We start from the raw sequence: 15299 nt of genomic DNA, 5'->3' as shown, positions 1-15299 counted from the left end.
TTATGTTCTAGGAATCAAATTCATAAATAAACAAAAACCGAAAGATTTCGTTATTCCAAGAAAAATCATAATTTTCCATTGAATCTGTTATGCATAATTCACATTATGCATGCATCTTCACCTGGATATATAAAATCATTAATGCATTGCGCATGCGCGTTCATGAAGATGGCGCGCATATAGTAATTATTATATGCGATTCGATTGCATTAAAGATTCCATACAATTATCATGTGCAAGCATTAACATCTTATGTTTCAAACGTACGACGGATGAATGTGCGGTGATATTAATTTATGCTTCCGAGTTTTCGCTTAAACAACTGTAAAAATTGTTAAAATTTCTAGAAATCGGCATATAGTTCATCTGAACCATATATTTGGCGAGGTTCAGAGAATGAACTCGCATTCGTCTACTTGCAATCAACTATTTTCTTATTCCCCATTCACTTGCATGAAGGTCATGTTACCGATTCTTCGTTCGTAACTAACATTACCTCTATATTCCGAAGATACAGAACTTTATTTTACCTGGAAAACATACTAATTCCAGAGGTGGTGTTATCTAACATGCAGAAAAAATTAAGTTAAAACGAATATACCAAGCCAAACAAACAGAGTATAGAGCATAGTTACTCTTCCCTTTCCCATGGATCGCGTGAAGCGAGAGTGGAGATAAAATGCTGTTTCGACTTCCGGATACAGTCGCAGTCAGAGGTTAGCGTGGTCTAACAATCTTCAGTCCATAATTATCCAAAATTGCTAAATTGTTCTTTAGCCTGGATATATTAATCAATCCATGAAGGCCAAGTTAACAATTTTATTTTAGTCAGTTTGCCCGTATATAAAGTAAGGTAAGGTATAAAGTAAGTAAATACCAATTCATTTTCGTAATAATCTAACTAGCATTGTTATATAGATTGAACGCATTGTAATTAATCTAATAATTTTTTAAATTCCTTTCAATGGCTTATTATTCGAAACTATCCGCGCAAAGTTTTAAACTTCGAAATACATAGATGGAACTAAGGCTCGGAACAGGTCAGGTCAACCTGAAACCTGACCTGAATTATCTGTTAACTTGACCTGACCTGACATTTAATTACCTGACCTGACCTGACCTAAAGTGATCTTTAACCTGTTTCGACCTGACCTGAAAAAACCTGACCTGACCTGAATTTTTTTTAAATTTTTTTACATTTCTGATAATTTTATAAATTATATAAAAGTTCTATTCTGCTAAGTATTTATTAATTAAAAACGAAAAAAAAAAACATTTTGAAAAACAGTCAAGCAATGAAGGCTATTTTAAACACGAGCCTGATGTTGATTTCTGGTACTTTTAAGAGGCAAGTCTACACAATTACTACAATACATCCCACCTAAATGATTTATTTTTACAGTCAAATGATATGCCTCAATATTTCATTGTTGTTGAACTATTGTTTTGTCCTGACAAGCGTCATGTAAATTGTCCTTGAAGATCAACGACATTAATGTTTTGGACTACTGGAATTCCTATTCTGGAACATTTCCCTCTTTGCCGAGTATAGGCCGCGATTTTTTCGCGGTTCAGTCCAGATCGGCCTGTGTTGAACTGTTTGGAGCTGTTGACGTTATTACACCCACCAGATGCTCTCTCACACACAAAACTAAACACGCGGTTATGTGCGTTAAATCGTTGTACAAACCTTAAGAGCGATCAGCGATCACCCCTTGGCAAATTTCTAGCCTACATTTCTGCGCAAAAATATTCGTTTTTTGATGATTTCTCTGAAGCGAAATCTTTTTTTGAAAAAGTAAAACTATTAAAGCATGCAAAAATGTGTTACCTTTAAAAAAAAGTTGGTTTCTGGTTAATAACTTATCCCACTTGGAGAAACCTTTGAAAAATGTCTAATTTACACATTTTGCAAAGGTTTCGCCAAGTGGGATAAGTTATCAACCACAAACCAATTTTTCCTTTAAAAGTAACTGATTCTTGCATGCTTTAATGGTTGTGCCTTTTCAAAAAAAGATTTTGGTTCAGAGAAATTATCAAAAAACGAATATTTTTGCGCAGAAATGTATACTAGAAATTTGCCAAGGGTTGAGCACTCTTAAATTTTGTTCCTCTTCCGAAAATACTGAATTATTGTTTTTTATATTTATGATTTCTACCGTTTAAAATGTTCGACTTATTTCTTCAATAAATCACGAAGAAAACAATAACAATATATTGGCTAATCAGATCGTTTGGTATTCTCTTCAAAACAATGCTTCATGACTCAGATCTAAGCTGAAAACGCCCATAATATTCAAATTGTTCTTTTATCAAATTCAGGTCAGATCAGGTATTTTTCATATTAGGTCAGGTTCAGGTCAGGTCAGGTTTGGAATTTACCTGAACCTGACCTGATTCCCTCAGGTATTTTTTCTCATGACCTGACCTGACCTGAACCTAACATGTTCCGAGCCTTAGATGGAACTAGAAGCCACAAAACAAATTATCGAATTTTTATTGTCATTAAGGATAACCCATAATATTATTAAGAATAATCACAAGCGTTTCATTCGAATGAAACGAGATGGCGACATAGTATTTGGTTTGTATCAAAACTGAAGACTCGGAACCTCTTAAGGTGGTTTTGTACTCTAGGGGTCAAGCCCCGTCTAGGCATATAAAAATGATTTCTCTAAAAAATAGGCCCGATTTCAGTAGGCTGTTTTTCAAAAGAATCCCTCTTAATAATGTGAGATTCTCTCTTTGAAGAAAGTAGCAATCGGTAAGGTAAAGTTTTTATTTTTCGTTAAAGAAGGATTTTCAGAAAGACAATCCTCTGAGGATTTTCAAAGTTTTTCCTATCGTTTTCCAAAGGCTTTCATAGGATCATAGGAGTTTGAGGATTTTCTGTCGTAAAATTATGAATGATTTTCGAAGGATTTTCTTTTGACTGACAAAGAATTTTCCATGAATATTTACCCCTCGATAGAAACTCTAGAATTTATCTGCTGTATTCCTACGCAGATGGTAAGACTCGAAAATCTTGTTACATGGAAAAGATCTCATGGACCCCGATTACGTGAACAACACTTTGAAGATCTTGCGATACCAACAAATTAATAAACAAAGTAGATAAGGGAGGACCCACCACTTTTAACCATTCTGTTTTATGTAGTGAAATTGCATATAAATATTTTGCTATGTAAATAATAGATCTGCACAGTACCTACATGCAAATCAAATTAATGGACGAAAATTTACCATTTACCGTTGTGGTCAAACATCATCCATAACGGGGCGAACATGTTACACACTGTGAATATTCCTTTCAAACTGCTAATAACCACACACAGACATACACAACGTACGTTCTGCACATTAAATATTTATGTAATGACAACTCTTCAAATAGAACGGATGACGACGATGACGGCATAGAATAATGCATTATGTTTCATGTTCAGATAAGGTACATCTCGATATATACATTTGCGGGAAAGCAATATACGCATTTCCACCATCTGAAATGATAATGTCACATCAAAAGCTTTCACTAAAATCAACAAACTTGTTGTGGAACAGGAAGGCGTTTATTGCCATTGCACCACCATCAAACCGCATCAGTAAACAGTCCAACAAGCCATCAAGAATATACATAATCAACACAAAACTAAATTATATAATCAAAACTGGCGTAATATGAAAATGCGCTCCACTGGATTTTCGAGTGTTATCCATTTATTGTGTTGTGCGGTTGTTGTAATAGCGTCCATGTACAATCCATTCGGTTAAATGCTTTGAATGCATCACATTACATTTGTTTCATTTTCAACCGAATTATACATTTTCTTCAAGCTAAATCAAAGCACCCAGCATAATAGCGAGCATAATAGCATAGACAATCGACGTGGAATGAGTTTCAGCTGTTGTATGTAAATGCATGAAGTAATCTACATACAGTTTTTACCGACGGGAGAAAATAGGAAATTCCAAGAAGAGTGAAGTCGAGCTTGAGTTGGAATTTCGAATATTTTTTCGCGAGGTGAACGGGTTCACGTGAAAAAAAAAGTCTATTTTCCCACCTAGTAGATATTCTCGGGCCTTTTGAGTGTAGACAATAAGGTTAATCACACCACACCTGAAATAAAAAAAAAAATATTTTATTTTCGCTCCTATGACATTAACGTGAACAATAACGTGAAATGACATGTTACACTGTTGCGACCTACTGCTCGTATGCTAGGTGCTTCAGCACTTCTTGCAAAGCAAAAAAATCTTTGCTAAAAATTTCGTTTTATTGCATGACAACAAAAGAAATGGAATCATTTTTTGAATGCATTTCCCATCGATTTGTGGCTAGATTGTGTTCATCGTTGCATAATGAAATTATGTAATTCTTAAGGTCGATTAACTGATATTGTGCATTCCTTTGGCTTTTCTTTTTCATTTGACCAAAATTCGACCCTACACAAATAATGTGTCCAGTAAAAGACATCATGCGCATTAAAAATGTAAATTTACAAAAATGCACTGGAACGGAGGAATTGAAACACGTTCTTTTATAGACTCCATTCATTTGAAGCACATATTCCACCGAGACCGAAAGCTTTAAATGGCTAAGGAATAACTAAGTCAGCATGGTATGATGGCTATTTTCAATACGTATAAAGTACCATTTCGAGGTAAGTTCAAATCGTCGAACCGAATTTATTCAAAAAATTCCAAAGAAGTCGTTAGGGGGCACTAGTATGAAAAATTTATTGTTAAAATTTATTGTCTTTGTGTGGGAAAGTCATTAATTTTAAAACCAAAGTACAAGAACACTTTTAAAATGTATTTTTCCAATTTCAATCAACGTTTGTTAATCGAATTAAATTGATTTCAGTGAATTTATCTTTTAACAAACGTTAGACGTATGGTGAGATTAACATTCAATCTGCTACTTCCGTTGTTTAGAGTTTTTCGAATCTTTTACTTCATCTGTTAGCTTAGTTTTACTTTATTAAAGAAGAGTACCTAGAGCTTGTTCATTATTTTTGTCGTCAATATAGATAGCAGGTGAATAGTCGCTTCGTAAAGAGCTCCATTCCATTAATTCTCCGTTCTCTGTGTCCCAATTGGGACTTAGCCGATTTTAATGAGCACCATGTGAACATGTGCTGATATTGCTATAATTTACGTAAATTATATAAATCAATTTGAGTGTTCATTCTACAGATATTTTATTTTACTAAATTGACTGCCATAATCGGTTATAATATGCCATGTCGGATAATTTATTTGAAATACGAAATTCTCCAATTGAAATGAAACTAAATCGAATTAAATTTAACTCTCCAAATCCGCTTGGCTTTTCAGTCTAAGCCCGTTTTATAATAATTTACCTAAAATATTCTGTTCATCTGCCACTCATGCTTTGTTACTCCATGAACACAAAATCACCATCAACGTTCTTCGTATTTTGTGTTGTATTACCTGTCACTCTAGAAACAATTGAGAAGTGAAGTCTGATGCGAAATGATGTTTTTGATTTCAAAAAAAAGCTGAAAGAACCATTGTGTTTTCGGTGGTGTAAAATCATAATTTCATTTTCACCTTTTGCATAACGGACGAGTTGGAGAACCTCTATTTATATTCGCATTTTCCATGAAAAATCCCAAACATATTCCACATTGATTTGACATTTTCATTCATATTTTATCACTTTTTGTATTCTCCCCTTTTCATCCATGTCGGGCGTGTTATATATAATTTTTGACATGGGCTAAAGCGTCATACAAGTGAAAGCTTCTGCAAAATTGAAGGAAAAAAAAATTGTGTTCATGCGGATGCTTGAAAAATAACAAGAAATTTTCCGGTTGGTTCAACATGAAATTTCAGGAACGCGAATTTCATTATTGAACACGCGTCAGGATCAAAATACGCTATTGTAGTGAAAAGATTTTTTCTTTTTTTCCCACTTCCCATTGAGTCGAGTCAGTGAAAGTATTAGGTTTTTTTGTGCGTTCGTTCTAATAATATGTGCAGAGTGGAGTGAAATAAAGTGGGTCGTTGTATATCAGAGACATGTATGGAGAAAATTGATATCAATTTAATATTAAATCTTTTGAATCATTTCTTTATAGTCTGCTCAGCTCATATTGACGAGTAGAACTTATTTTATGAAGAATGCACTTCCAACATATTTTTTTATGATTTATAAATTCTCTCAGAGTTTTTTCATGTTTGAATAAAGTTCCTATACGTAAACTATGTACAAGTCCAATATTTGAAATCTCGGAAAGAAATTAGTTGCTTAAAGATTTCGATAGAACTGTTTGAGGAAATTAAACTAGAAACGGATGAAATTTGTGAAGTATTTTTTTCTCAAGGATGAAAATAATTTTAATTTTCAAATTTGAGACATATACAGTGGACGACAGTGAAATTTAGGCATGAATTTGCTGCACGCATAAAAACTAAAGTGCTTGCACGAATGAAATAGTTGTACATAGTGATAAAACCGTATGAAGACGTATGACCAGTTATGTGTGGACCAGCTGAGAAACAGCTGAAGCAAATACATCCTTATATTTCACTGGTGTAATTAGATAAAGAAAATATTTGCGAGATGCTCTGTGTAAAGGAAAAAGGTAAAGTTTTATGAAAGAAATGTCAATTGTTCTTTAATCAAATTTCTATGTATTTTTTCATGCTAAGAACGAACATGTTATCGACAACGACGACAAAAATCAATGCTGATTTCTGTGCAGTGTGATATTTATTGCAAAATATATGTTTAGATAAAAGAAGTACAAGATTTGTATCGCAGACCAATGATCAACATTTATTAAAGTTATATCTAATGAAACTGTCATTATTATTACCAAAAAAATACAGTCGTGGTCAGTGAAATTTAGACATGGATTTTCTTCATCTGTCTTTCACCTGGTCTACTCATACCAGCTTATGGTAAAATTGTTACACGCACGTGGTACTGCTTGAACCATATGAAGACGTGTGAGCAGTTTTGTTTGTTAAAGAAAAACGAATTGGCTATTCGCACTCGAGTGCGAATAGTCATTTGTGAGAAACTTATGCTATCTTTTACAAAATGGAGCAAAAGGAGCTCATGCTTCCTTTTACAACAAGGAACATGCGGCACTTTTGCTTCCGTTTACAACATGAAACATTAGAAGATTATATTTCCTTTTACAACACGGAACACAAGGAACTTATGCTTTCTTTTACACCACGGAACATGAGGAACGTATGCTCCTTTTTACAACATGGAACATAATGAACTTACGCTCTTTTTTACAACATGAAACATAAGTAACTTATGCTTCCGTTTACAATATGGAACATAAAGAGCTTATGCTTCCTTCAACAACATGGAATTTAAGAAGCTTTTGAAAAACAAAATACACAGAGTTATACCTAGAGGTAAAAAGCAGGGATGTCATTTTAACATTTGTTAAACAATTACAACTGAAACAAATGCAGGAGAAAAAAATGTGTGTGCGAACAGTCTAACAACTGACTATTCGTACTCGTGTGCGAATAGTCCCGAAATTTCCATTCGCGAATTGCAACAGCAAAAACGAGCCATCAGAACAGTCGGAGCGTTTGCTGCGACTGAGCCCCGTACAAACCCGTATATCTATTGCGTACGTGACCCTAGTGCGTCTGTCACCCTACTTTGACCGTAAGCCTATGCGCCGGTTAAAGTAGTTAAAGTAAAATTATTATGTAATGTGTACATCTTAGAAATTGCGCATAGCGCAATTAAGAAGCCCCGTACGACGTTCCTTTCAAATAAAACAAAAATTTCAAATAGCCCTAAAATTTGAATTTATTGAGTATAAATACACATAGGGCCTAGTATCGGCCTCAGTCCGAGGATCCAATTTTTTTCTATTCGGCCTTTGATTACCTTCCAAATGAAACAAAAAATACGAAAAACGGATGAAATTTGCTCGAGTTATATGTAAAATACACATAGGGCCCTAGTAGCGGCCTTAGTCCGAGGACCCAAATTTAATTTTTTTTCAACAACATTCTATTCGGCCTTTGATTACCTTCCAAATGAAACAAAAATTACGAAAAACGGATGAAATTTGCTCGAGTTATATGTAAAATACACATAGGGCCCTAGTAGCGGCCTTAGTCCAAGGACCCAAATTTAATTTTTTTTTCAACAACATTCTATTCGGTGTTCGATTATCTTTCAAATGAAACAAAAATTACGAAAAACGGATGAAATTTACTCGAGTTGTATGTAAAATACGCATAGGGCCCTAGTAGCGGCCTTAGTCCGAGGACCCAATTTTTTTTTTCAACAACATTCTATTCGGCCTTTGATTACCTTCCAAATGAAACAAAAATTACGAAAAACGGATGAAATTTGCTCGAGTTATATGTAAAATACACATAGGGCCCTAGTAGCGGCCTTAGTCCAAGGACCCAATTTTTTTTTTTCAACAACATTCTATTCGGTGTTCGATTATATTTCAAATGAAACAAAAATTACGAAAAACGGATGAAATTTACTCGAGTTGTATGTAAAATACGCATAGGGCCCTAGTAGCGGTCTTAGTCCGAGGACCCAAATTTAATTTTTTTTTCAACAACATTCTGTTCGGCCTTTGATTACCTTCCAAATGACACAAAAATTACGAAAAACGAATGAAATTTACTCGAAATGTAAAATACACATAGGGCCCTAGTAGTGGCCTTAGTCCAAGGACCCAAATTTAATTTTTTTTTCAACAACTTTCTATTTGGCGTTCGATTACCTTCCAAATGAAACGAAAATTACGAAAAACGGATTAAATTTACTTGAGTTCTATGTAAAATACACATAGGGCCCTAGTAGCTTTTCACTTCTAAGGCCCTAACTCACGGTCCACTCACCCGATTTTAAAAAACTTTTTTTTCCTGGATTGGTATTGACAATACATATCATTGGCCGTGTCATTTACATTTCCATCGTTTATTTTGCCATAAATATCACCAAAAGACCTTAAATCACTTAGGTGGCCCTAACTCACGAAGGGTAGACCCGAATATGCCCATCTTCGAACTTAGCCTCACTATTTTGACTATCTTTCAGGGAATTTTTTTTTTTTTTGAAATCGGATTTGATTTACTCAAGATATCGACGTGACGGACAGACGGACAGACGGCCCAAATTTTTATTGCGGATTCGTCATCTATGAACATAGGCAAACACTTTGCCCTTACCGTCTGCTTCGAATTCCATCAATTACACACGGCATCGTAATCCTATAAGCCCCTTCGTACTTCGTACGGGGCTAAAAAGGAGTTTTAACAATTGTATGTATAAAGCTCACTGACGTCGACTGTTTTTTTTTTTGGTGGAATTTTAATGATAGTTTCATCAAATACAACATTCTTCGGAGAGAATTTTTCACGAGAAAATATAAACACAAAGTTCCTGGAAATGTGAATACAAAATTAGAAACGAGGCGCTGTATTGGGGGAACACCAGAAACAATTAAAAACTCATTATCCCAAGAGCATTCTATTATACAATTGACTGAAAAATGTCATGACTCCCACTTGCACCGTCGCGGTAGCTGGAGGTATTTTTCTTTAAATTGAAATTAGAGTCGCAGATTCATTTAACAGTTTTCTTAGAATCATCAGAACAATATGATTTTTTTTCTTTTGCAAATAACTTTTTCTGTTCAAGCGTTTTCATTTCAATATTCCGGTGTTTTGTTTCACTCTCAGCGTCAAGTTTCATGAAATCAAACATTACACACGTTACGTGTATCGCTATAAATTCTCCTTACATACGTCAACATAATATACGTACGAATAAACATGATACATAATGTACACACAACGCAAGAATATATTATATTATACTTCCTTTTTGTACACACATTATCCATAAAATATATGAGCTGCACCCATGTGAGTTTCTCATTTCTATATTTTATATGTGTGTATAAATGTATGCTTTACCCAAAGTACAATATTATTTACAAAAGAAAATTTAATTTTGATATTTTTCTCGTCTTATTTTTTGTGCATAAATTTTTTTTTAAATAAAGAATTTATTACTACACATTTTCCACGTATGTTAGTACACGTACGTACGTTTATTACATTACATCCTGTGCCTTTTCGAAACAAATACCATATCTCGTTCTCTAGACAGTTTTGTTTCTGTGCATTGTGTTGTTTAAATTTTTCTTATTTTTTATTATTTCAATTTAACTTTTTCTGTTGTTTTTTATTTTCGGTTTATTTGATTAAAAATAATGGAATGCTATGAAAACGGATATCTCATCTCATGTGACGTAGCTGTATACCCTATTTTGTGTACTTACTTCGACGTAAAAGTGTGTTTCCCGATTTTTCTTTTTTCGTTTGTTTACTTTACGTAATGTAATGAAATGAGGAAAAAAAAACCGTTACTTACCCATACCCACATAATACGTATACATGGAAACGTAAATATTTTTCTTTAATTTTTTTTTCACCATTTGTGTGCAATTGGAGTGTCACTTAAAGAATTCAATTTGCTTTACATCTGTACATCGAGTAAATTAAATTGCTCAAATTTTCTTCTATTTTTCTTCACTTTATCATGGATACATATGGTTTATCACAATGTAGCGGAAGGTTATGATTGTTAACATGTAGAAAACTAAACTTTTCCAGAAACATTTTACGAAAAATTGACAATTTCACCGATTCCATTGCGCATTCCACACGATATTAATTCACCACACATATAACTTATACCCCTAACATGTACGGCCTGTGGTTCTTTAGCTCCCTCCTTTAATTACAAAATAGTTAATACTAAAAGCTTTAGTCTAATGCAGGCCAGTAAGTTCAGAGAATTGTATTGAATTCATCAGTATGGTGGAAGGAGTTGACCTAACAAGACGTAAATATACGTGTCTTTATTTAAAAAGGTCAAGGTTGCGCTAGCTGTCTATTACACAGGCACAGATGGAATTTCACAGAATCACCACTCAATGTGCAGACTATAGAACACTTTCCGCAGAATGAAAGAAATTGAAGCAACACAAAAGTTGAAAATGGAAACCGCAAAGTGTATAAATGAGAAACACCACATGGTTGTAGAGCATTTTGCTTGTTTGGGCCTTTCAGAAACGGTCTTTGTAAACAATAACAAAAATAAAACTTTCGTTTAATGTGGACATAGGGAAAAATATGTTGAAACAAATGAAGTAAAAGATTATGTAACAAACACCAGGCGATTCTTAAAACAATGGAAGTAAGAAATTCTATACGCTTCCGTTTCCAAAATGGCTGATGAGTTCTAAAGAATGAAAAATTGTTTCAATTAAAAATTTAATAACTTAAGTCCAAGGACAGTCTTATATTCGTGATTGATGTTGATTTTCAACGTCAAATAGGTCCAAAACAATATGTACTATAATCTAATGTGTATAAAGTATTTAACTGAGAGTTGCGACAGAGAAAACCTGAAAGTGAGTTTTCCATGGAAATTTACAAGTTAAAAAAATGATGCCACAAATGACTGTCCACGAAAACTGTGATTTGTGAAACGGACGTAGTAAAAAATTCTTCTTCATCATTGTTTTCGATAGTTTGGCTGAAGGTATTTAGATCTTTAATTACACAATCCACATATTGATGATACTTTGACACCTTTTCTTGCGATATATTTACAAAGTAAATCGTGCCCAGTTATTCTTCTAAAATTTGCCACGTAAATTTTGCGATTTGATGTATTTCGGATTTATATTCCACCATGTTTTATCGATAGAATCATATTGTTGTATCATTTTCATTTCGTTTACTACCATTCTTTAGATGTTTTTCTTTATTGCAATTTTTTTTCTTTCCGAAGGAGAATTGTCTTCCTTTTTTGCTTAATGGTAGTGCGTATTTGTCGTATAATTCTTGTACACGGACTAACATATGATTCTTTAGATTTGAGGCGATTTTATAGTTCTTCCAAAGACTCTTTGTTGTCTTCAATATTCGTTCATACGTTTTCAATGATGCAATTTCACGTGAATACTTTATGACGTAGTTTAATCCCAGTAAACATTTCCATCGACAAGATTGCGGTGTTGATTTGATACCTTCGGTAATTGCTTCCAAACCCCTATAAGACCCTATTTTCCCTGAAAGTACATGCAATTACCTTTCAAATGACACCCCTCACGACCATTCACGTTTCGTGTACCTCGAGAAATTTCTGTAAGAAAAGTGTAAGTTTTCAGTCTTTTTCCGGTTGAAAACTGCAACTGTACATATCTCAGTGTGGATGAATTTTAAACCCAATAAGACCCTATTTGCCCCGGAAGTACGTGTAATTACCTTTCTAATGACACGTGGCCTGTCGATTTTATTTGAAATACCACAAGCCACGGTTACCGTACCACAAGTCAAAATGTACTGAAAACATTGAATGTAAATGGAAAAATCAATTTGAAATTATTTAATTGTTGATTAACTATGATGCCAACTAACTACGATGCCAAGGGATCAATCTTTACCATAAAAGGGATATTTGCTCGTTTGTGTGAACACAATTCGAAGCGATAACACTTCGAAATTGAAAATGTTTCGAATACCCCAACTCTCAGTCAACAAATACCTTAGTCATAGAATGTTGGACTTCAAAAAACAAACAGATGAATAAGACCATTATGCGACACGGCGAAAATTGTTCATATACCAAAATTAATTCCAAAAGCAGTTCGCAATAAAATCGCACCCGGTTTATCCATTGATGTTTTACAAAACTATCCGATTCTGGCTTTTCAATAGATTTCGATTAAATCATCCTCCGGTTTGTATCCGACTTTAATCTCCGAAAGATATTTATTAAATCCTTGACTCTTCTCTCCGTTATGCTACCCACCTATTTCATAAATCCATGTACTTTGCAAATAAATGTAAAAATAGACTAGATATCGGGGAAAGTATCAGCGACTCAGCGAATTTTTTACAATTTTTTTTTTCTTCAAAGAGTAAAATCACTATGTACGGATAAACTAAAAAAAAATAATGTTGACTTCATCAACGAATGTCTCCGCAAAATCTCATTACGAAAATAGGATACGAAATCCTTTTCTCGTCTGTTACTAACCATCCATTCATCCATACATATTGTATCTAAATCAGATATTTTACATTTTCTCAATCATGATCAAAGACATTTTTAATCTACATATTTATTTGATAAAGTTATTTAAATTTACATGTTGATTCTCTCCCTCAATAAAAATGCAAATAAAAAAAAGTATAAATAAGAATGTTTTATGCATAGATTTTATTTTTCCTTTTTTTTCTGTGTTGTTGCTTTGAATCTTTTCTCTGTGAACGAAATAGAAGAGAAAAATGTATAGATATTTGGGAGGACCGTCACAATATTATAGAAAAAGATGAATATTATAATCAAACCTTATATGTTGTATATTAGAGAACTTTAGCAAATTACACAATAACGACAAAACCAATAATTTCCAACAATAACGAAAACGATATTGACACGGAAAAATTTTATCATTGTGAATGAGGCGGGATGGGTAAATATGTTCATAAATCATGGTGTGTTATGTGGTGGCAGAATTCAAACTTCTTTCATTTTGTGTTTAAAATTTTTGAATCCGATTGATTTGACATTTTCAAATGAAAGTCACACAGAGGATATAAGCGTTTCATGTGAAAATGATAAATTTATATGAATCTCTCGATAGACCAGCGTTTGCGTTGACAATAAGTGAATTTCGAATTTTTATGAATAAGCACCTCCAACTAAGGAGAACTTATAAATATAAAATGAATCCATGTGAAATAAAATCGCTGATTTAGCCTATCGGTTTAATCAATGGGAATTTTTGAAAAAAAAGAAAGACAAACGAGAGGACAAAGCACTAGTCTTCAGTTTTAGGACGTGTGCTGAGAAAATCACTTTTCTGTTGAGGTAGAAACAACTATTTATGCACAGGACAACTGAAATAGACAAACGCCCAAATGAATCAAGACTCGAATTTATGCTCCAGTAGATCCAGTAATCCAGTATAGCTCCAGCAATCCAGTATATTTGAGTATATCCACTGTCTATAAATGTGTTGACAGAATCGTCATATCGTTGATTGTTTATTTAATTTAGAATTTTTGTCTACAACGTGTGTCTCTGAACATACATAGATTTATTGAAATCTGTAGACTAGAACATTCTGAAGCTAGTGGAAATGAGATGGAAAAATTAGCTTGCCTTTTGACGACACAATTTACAGAACAAGTTGTGCTGTGGTGAGAATAACCTCACAAACAGCACGTGGAGCACATGCTCACTCGAAACACATTTTTTTTCGGGTAACTCCCTTTACCATTCAAATAGACACGTTGTAGACAAAAATTCTAAATTTGTAAGTTGTCCCAAATTTTCTAGTTGTAAGACAATTATTATTGAGAGTCAAAAATTGCGCAACCAATCAGAGGATGCGATTTTATATTTGTTCCAAGTGGTTTATGAAACAACAGCATGAGACAAATATAAAATCGCACCCTCTGATTGGTTGCGCAATTTTTGACTCTCAATAATAATTGTCTTACAACTGGAAATTTTGAGCCATAAATAAGAAGTTAAATAAGATTGTCCACATAACAGATTTTTATGTAATTACACCCGCTACTCGTAAAATTCACCAGCACTGCAAATGAGGTATCAATGGAAAGCTTACAACTAGCATATTAGGTTCACATTAAGCGTCATCAGTACCAGCCCAGACCTGTCAAAAGTTCACACAGATTTTGAAAATTTTTGTTGTACATTTTTTACAACATCTATCAATGAATCTAATGAAACTAGACATTCCCCGAAAGTAGTTGAACTCAGCTTTATAATGAGCCCACTCTCACCCGGAACGATCGCCAAAAAATTAGGTTAAAAACACCCTTCATCTTAAAAACACATCCATCTTCGGATATCTTCAGCCAGGAACCAAGTGTAGCTCGAGACTGTGTGATGCCTGTGTTGAGGTCTACTGGCAAAGACCTTTCAAACCATGTGTATATTCATCCCAGACGAAATAATAGCACTTTTTCACTGCTAAACTGCTATTATTTCACCTGAAAAAGTGAACCGAAAAACACATTTCAACGCTTCCTTTTATGAAAATGACGCTATGTTAGAAAGACCTCCGCACTTTCCATTTTGAATTTCGACCGCACTTACGGCGTGAATTATATTTTTCTACTTCAATTTAATTTCTGTTAAAGTACTTCATAAGTATTTTGAATTCTGCCACCACATAACACACCATGATTTGTGAACATATTTACCC

The 15299-nt window shown here is 33.8% G+C and overlaps 1 long non-coding RNA gene across 1 annotated transcript; it reads left to right on the top strand.

Annotated features, from left to right (window-relative positions):
- The first annotated feature begins 1933 nt into the window (after nucleotides 1-1933).
- On the top strand, nucleotides 1934-11819 carry LOC119066164. Its single transcript, XR_005085713.1, has 3 exons — nucleotides 1934-2107; nucleotides 7946-7951; nucleotides 11809-11819. It is a non-coding gene; the product is annotated as an uncharacterized LOC119066164 (long non-coding RNA).
- Nucleotides 11820-15299: the final 3480 nt, after the last annotated feature.

Source organism: Bradysia coprophila, chromosome IV (genome assembly GCF_014529535.1).
Source record: "Bradysia coprophila strain Holo2 chromosome IV, BU_Bcop_v1, whole genome shotgun sequence".
NCBI lineage: Eukaryota > Metazoa > Arthropoda > Insecta > Diptera > Sciaridae > Bradysia > Bradysia coprophila.
Note: the sequence above shows the minus strand (reverse complement) of the source record. Positions and strands in the feature narration are given on the sequence as shown.